Raw genomic sequence first — 6857 nt, forward strand, 5'->3', positions numbered from 1 at the left:
TATCATGATAGGTTGTCCAGATACTACAATAAGAAGGTCAAGCCCTATATTTTCCAAAATAGAGATTTAGTCCTCCATGAGAACCCCAAGATTAGGAAACAAGGGAAAAGAAAGGAAAATGCAAAGCCAATTGTATTGACCCTTATATCGTCACTGAATCCTTTGGAACAAGCACCTATAAACTTTTAGATTGTGATGGTCAAGAACTAGTAGAACCCATTAACAATATTCATCTCAAACGGTTCTATGTCTAAAGCTTTGAGGAAGCACCTCATTGCTAAAAATATCAAAAACATCAAAAATACCAAAAAACATTAAAGAAAAAGGGAGCGAGAGATAACGCCTTTGGGATTCCTCACACAATATTCATGCCTCAATGTGAGTGTACAACAAGAAAGAGCTACAACAAAGTCCTTTAGAACAATTTTTTTCTTGTTTGAAGCCTTTCCATTGCTTATCTTCACTATACCCAGCACATCTAAACAAAAATGGGATCAAGGGGGTACAAAATGCCACATTTGAGTTAATTTTGCACATACCCAATTGAGAAACACTTGTGGGTTATAGTTTAGTAATTTCTCAACCTTTGAAATAGTTCACAATATATAAGGGGGTAAATTAGAGGACACATGGAGTTTGATTCTATTTTAAGATACCACAGACATGAATTAAAGGAAAATCAATGCACATATCACATATCTACCACCACTAGTCAGTCCTACATATCTAATTTAGCTCTCATAAATCTGTACTAATGCGTAAAAATCCATTTTAGCCTCATAAATCCATACATGATCCTGAAAATCCATTTTTCCTTCATAAATCCATGTTTTGTCCCTAAAATTCCATTTTTGCCTTCATAAATTCATATTTGCTCCTCATAGCCCTTTTCAGCCCTCATGCCTACACCAGTAATACCCATATTCCATCAAATCTCACTTACGTCCTTTTTTTCACCAATTACCACATTAATAATCTTCAAAAATTATTTAAAAAAAAACCAAAAATCATCAAAAATTATAAAAAATAATCAAATATTATAAAAAATCATTAAAAACATTCAAACCACCCCAAAAATACAACATTGAAGAAGGTTGTGAGAGAATAAAACAACATTTTGATCTTTTCAAATTGTAAACAAAATCTCCATTCTAAAAGCATGCCAAATCTGGGCATATCTAAAAGTCGGTCTAGGAGCATCACCCAGAACCAACATATGTGAACTGAAAGCCTTTGGATGAAAAGGCCAAAAAAAATAATAAATTTAGAGCCAATAATTATGAGCTCATTTTCATAACCAAAAAAATATGCAAGAAGCTTTCGGTCTGACCACAAAAAGGGCATCTAGGATCTAGAACTCCTAGATGTTGGAGTCGAGGACCCAAAGATAAGCCCTGGAAAAGGAGACACCAAGAAAAGTGAGAAATCTTTGGCTCTATGATGGTATGCGAGATAGTGGTAAATCTAAGACTCTAAGTCTTATGAGAAGAATGAAAATGCCAACACTAGTTGAGAGTATCAACCAACAAAAGATGGGGCACCAGCCACCGATACCCCAACTTGGGCTTGTAACTAGTCATTGGACTGGCAAGATACCACTTCCAATCTTTCCACCAAGGACAGGATGAGTGAATTCCAAGCTTGTGTAACAAATTGGGAGGGATTGCAGAAACTAGAAGATCAATTGTTTGTCAATCTAAATGGATAAGCTTATACTGCACCTGTAGATCCTCCCATGAGAAAAGGCTCATAGTAACCCTAGAGAATAAATCTTTGTGCATTTTAATACCCCTATGAAATAAATGCAAAGCACTAGCTCCTTGAACCTTAGCTAAAGTCACACCTTGAGTGGCAAATAAGGGTGACCACCAAAGGTTTTGTTGGTTCATTAAGAGTCCATCTCTAAACCCATTACCAGCCCAACAAAGCCATGTCTTGATGGCTTCCTAGGATATCTAAATTCTCTTAGCAACAAAAATGAACTGAATCTGAATAGGTTCAAAAGTCACAAGAATGATTTGAAAGCCAATACCCTTTTAAGTTGGCTAGTTAACTAGGAAGTCTAAAGAAATGTAGTTCCATAACAAAAGTTTCCAAGCATCATCTCTAGTGAGAGCTTGTATAACCCACTTGGCATAGAAGATTATCCACTTATTGTGAGTGGAAAGAAATCCAAGGCCACCAGAATCTTTGGGCAAACAAAAGAAGTCCTAGGAAACTTCGTAAATCCATGATGCATAGCATTAGAGGCCCAAAGAAAGTCCTAGAGAAGATGTTCAAGCTTAAGATATGAGGCTTTAGAGGGAGCCCAAGATAAAAAATAGTACATATGTGTAGCAATAAGTACTTGGGAACATATATGGAACTTCCCCGCAAGTGAAAGGGAAGTGATCCAATATTCCAACTTCTTCTCAATCTAAACAAGTACAACATTTTATAACTCCATAGGAGAGGCTTAAAAAGCAAAGGGAATGCCCAAGAATTAAAAAATTTCACCATGTTGGAACCATTTCCATCCATACTAATAAAACCATTGAAGGCCTAGTAGGAAAGATTGTTAGTAGCAAAGGGTTTTGTGCCATTGAATAGTAGACCCTGAAGTAAGGCAGAAGGTATCCAAGCACTGCAAGGCATTGGAAATGTTATGCTCATCCTTAATCAAAGTGAGGAAAGAGTCATTTGAAAAATGATCATTAACCAACTTAGTGGTCAACTCAAGTAGAGAAATGCCACACACTAGACCTCATGATATGGCATTGGTAAGAAGATAGTCAAAACCCTCAGCTGCCAAAACATAGAGAGAAGGTGTAAGAGGACAACCTTGACAGATAGAACTGAATAGCCCAAAAGCTTCAGACTATCATCCATTGATGGTGATGCAAGCAGAGGCATCCCCAAAAAGGATCTGGAATGACTGTTAAAAGACTAGGTTGAAACCTAGAGCTTAAAACATAGCTAAAATAAAAGGCCATTCAATTTGGTCATATGCTTTGGTGAACTAAATCTTGAGTAATAAGGTATGTTGGATTGCATGGCCCATTCTATACCTTCCTAGACATCAATAATGTTGTCCAAGATAAAGATAGATTTGATAAAACCATTTTGTTCAGGCCAAACAATTTGAGGGAGCATATGCTGAATTTTAAGAGAGAGGGCTTTGGCAATGATCTTGTAGGAGACATTCAACAAAGTGATGGGCCTCCAATTACAAATTTCTTTAGAATCACCAACTTTAGGTATGAATTTAATATTCCCTTTATTAATGATTCTTCCCAATGAATTAGAGTTGTATTCTTCATGATAGACATGAAGAAAATTAGGGCCAACATCATCCCAAAGTATCTTGTAAAATTCACAAGGGAAGCCATCACATCTAAGGGCTTTGTCATCAACCATGGAAAGGATAGCTTCCTTTAGGTCCACAAGCATTAGCTTTTTTTGACAAAAGGCATATTGTTCAGGAGCAAGCGTATTGGGAGTAACATGAAGGCAGGCTTGTAATGCTTGATCATGTGAAATAGAGGGCCCTTGAGCCATAAAAACTTGCTCATAATGACGCACAAAAGCTTGGAGAATGTTCGACAAGTTGGTGAGAACCTACTGATCTTCTCAGATACATTTAATACCTACTGTAGAGTGATGAGCCCTCATAGCATTAAAAAATTCCTTGGAAGCCTAATTGCCAACCTCTAACCAATGGAGATGGGCCTTGATCTGAGCTCCTCAATCAACATAGTTGTCTGCAACCTATTTCTAGTGCCAAAGGTTGGCAAGACAAACCTAGAGATCTATATCAAACACATTCATGGAAAGAGCCTCTAAGGCCTTACACAGATCTTGAGTAATGGCTTCATAAGATCTCCTGTAGTACATAGCTAGCTGTCTACCATAAATGTGAAGAAATCTTGTAGTACAGAGGATTTTTTTAATGTTTCAAACTGATGATTCATTGATTTCATGTTGAGCTAGTGTATGCCTATAATTGTCTCTGCCTCAGGATGGGTTTGGTATACCTCGATTGGTTTTATATGAAATCAATTGTGAGGCCCACCATTTTAAATATATTTAAATATTTTATGGAAAAATCATTATCTAATGGGGATTTCAAGATCATCCATTTTTTCTACAAGAGATTAAGAAGTAGCATAGTTATGTCTTGAAACATCTCCATGAGCTTGGAAAATTAGGCACAACATGGATAACTAAAAAGGTCCTACCTATGTTCCTTTTTTCCCCCCTTTTGGTCCTCAAATCAAGAACAACAAATCTCAACAACTATCCAGACTTATTTATGTTGCAGGGACCACAATTGATCTTGACTACTTCAACAAATATATCAATGCTATCCTAAAAATCCTTTGGAGCCTCACATTTCATCTTCACATTTTTCAACCACGTTGGTTTTTATTTGCATCACTTGGCTTGCCATTGAATCTGTCAGGCTCTTTCATCAACACCCAACAGTTGCACCGAATATGTAAGCGTATGTTTGAGAGACAACAACAACCTACTCTAGCACCTTTTTAAGGCCATCCAATGCCCTTTGTAGGCCCAAACACCTTTTAGTAGGCTATCCAACACTTTCTATAGGCCCAAACGCCTTTTTAGGCCACCAAAGCACAATTTTTGGGGGGCCTAGCACCTTTTTAGGTCATCCAGTGCCTTCTACAGGCCTAAGCACCCTTTTAGGCAATCCAACACCTTCTATAGGCCCAAATGAATTTTTCTAGGCTATCCAATGTCATTTAAGGTCCACGCACCTTTTTTAGGTCCCTTTTGATGCCTTTTCTAGCCTTGTTGGGCTATTCAATGCCTTTTTTAGCCCCAAACAATCTGACTTGACTCACACCTAGAGAAAAATCATGGCCTTGGCTCTCACTTATCTACGAAGGCTATCAATATATACAAAATTCTCCAACCATGCCCCACCAGCCATTTTGTGAGTTAGCACTTCCTACTTTTTCCCACCTCATCCACTCCCAATCTCTAGATGTTGCACAAGTTCATATTCATCTTTCATCCAGAGCCTAGTGTTGCTTCCTTCTTCCTACTTCTTTGTTCAACATAAGTGATGGTCACTCTTCCTCTAAATTTTTTGAAAAATACCAAAAATATCAAGATATTTGCCAAAAAATACCAAAAACTCAAAACCATCTAGATATTTGCTAAAAAATACCAAAAACATCCACATATTTACAAACTTCCGAAAACATTGAAAATATTGCCAAAATACCACAAAAACCACATGCACAAATATATCAATAATGAGATCAGCCATTTCCTATGCACACATCAACCTTTATGCCAAGGAAATACATGATTTTATTTATTATAATGGAAAAGGTACAATTACATCCCAACAAAAATAGTTATTCAGGCCTTCCTCGTAGAGGTGGCATACTAGGACCTTCGTCTAGGGGAACTTCCCTAGGGGTAGTCCCATATGATGAAGCTCCTACTAAGGATCCCACTTGCACCCAAACAATATCTATGGGTATCAGGAATATCCCACTATGCAATTGCATGTTCAACAGTTGTGAAATTCCCTATCTACAAACTGGGTCTCCCATTGATGCTCTGTGGAGAACGACTGATAATATAGCATCATATAATAGATGGCTTCTCAATGTACCTCCATCATCCTCTACATATCCATGAACACATTGTCCACCAACTTGTTGATGCCTGACACCGTAAATGCCCTTTGTGCCATGTCCCATTCCTGCTACATTTGTTTAGTCACCATCCTCCACCACTCTACATCCACTCATGTCTCACTAAGCCACTACTACAGTTGTCTCACCCTTCCCTCACTCGCTGATAATTTCTCTTGTAGCTATAATGACATGGTGTTTTTTTTTTCTACCACATCTTTAAAGGACTCTAACTGCACCTGCAATAACACTAGCTCATTCTGTGCACTTTCCAAAGCCACTTGTGCTATCCTTAAAAAATCTTGCAATATTTGTGACAACGCTCACTCCACCTACAAGCCTATATCATTTTCCTTTTCTTATGACTTTTCCACTCTCAACTCAACTTCCAATAATCACACCCATGCTTTTTTGCCATTCAACACCCCTCAAATTTGTCTAGCTTTTGTTTGCACTCCTTCCTCACAGGTTTTATTTGTTGAAAGCCTAACAAAAATGTGACCTCTTACTCCACATTCTCTACCCAAATTTTTTTTGTGGCCAATGTTCTTCACACCTCCTCCACTTCATGTGTCATGCCCTCTACCTCTAGCTTTGGCTCAAATGCACTACCACTCCCATCTCTTCACTCGTTGACTCTTGCATTGCAATTATGAGACTAATTGAATGAGTCACATCACTTGTAACCTCACCCATATTGACATCATCAGTGGCCCTCAAACATCTTTTGGAAACCTTCCCAGGAAAGATCATTCCTTGTACACCCGTTGATCCCTTGGGTACACTTTTTTGCTATTTCCTATTAGAGTTTTAAAACTACTAAGCAACAAAATGCTCAATACCAAAATTATATCACTCACATAATCTAAATACTAGCCAATTCCTATTAACAATTGTATGTGCAAACCATTTGGACCCAACTTCAATAAAACCAAGGGTCGTTTTCTACTCTTCAGGCTCTACCAAACCAAGGTGGGTATACCCAGGGATGATTCAAGATTGGGAAGCACTGTATGAGGATTATTTTAGTTTCATTCCAATTCTCATATCAAATCCTCAAATACATGCATAATTCATAATAATTTGATAAACACATCCCATATAGCAGATCTGGCCAAAATTCTTCTATAGATTTGCATGTATTCTTAGCAATAGTGGCTAACTAAAGCTAAAACCTTCCATGCAAACAAGTGCTGGCCAACT

This window comes from Cupressus sempervirens, chromosome 3, assembly GCF_028749045.1.
Source record: "Cupressus sempervirens isolate cs-2001-9-10 chromosome 3, ASM2874904v1, whole genome shotgun sequence".
In the NCBI taxonomy this organism is placed as follows: domain Eukaryota; kingdom Viridiplantae; phylum Streptophyta; class Pinopsida; order Cupressales; family Cupressaceae; genus Cupressus; species Cupressus sempervirens.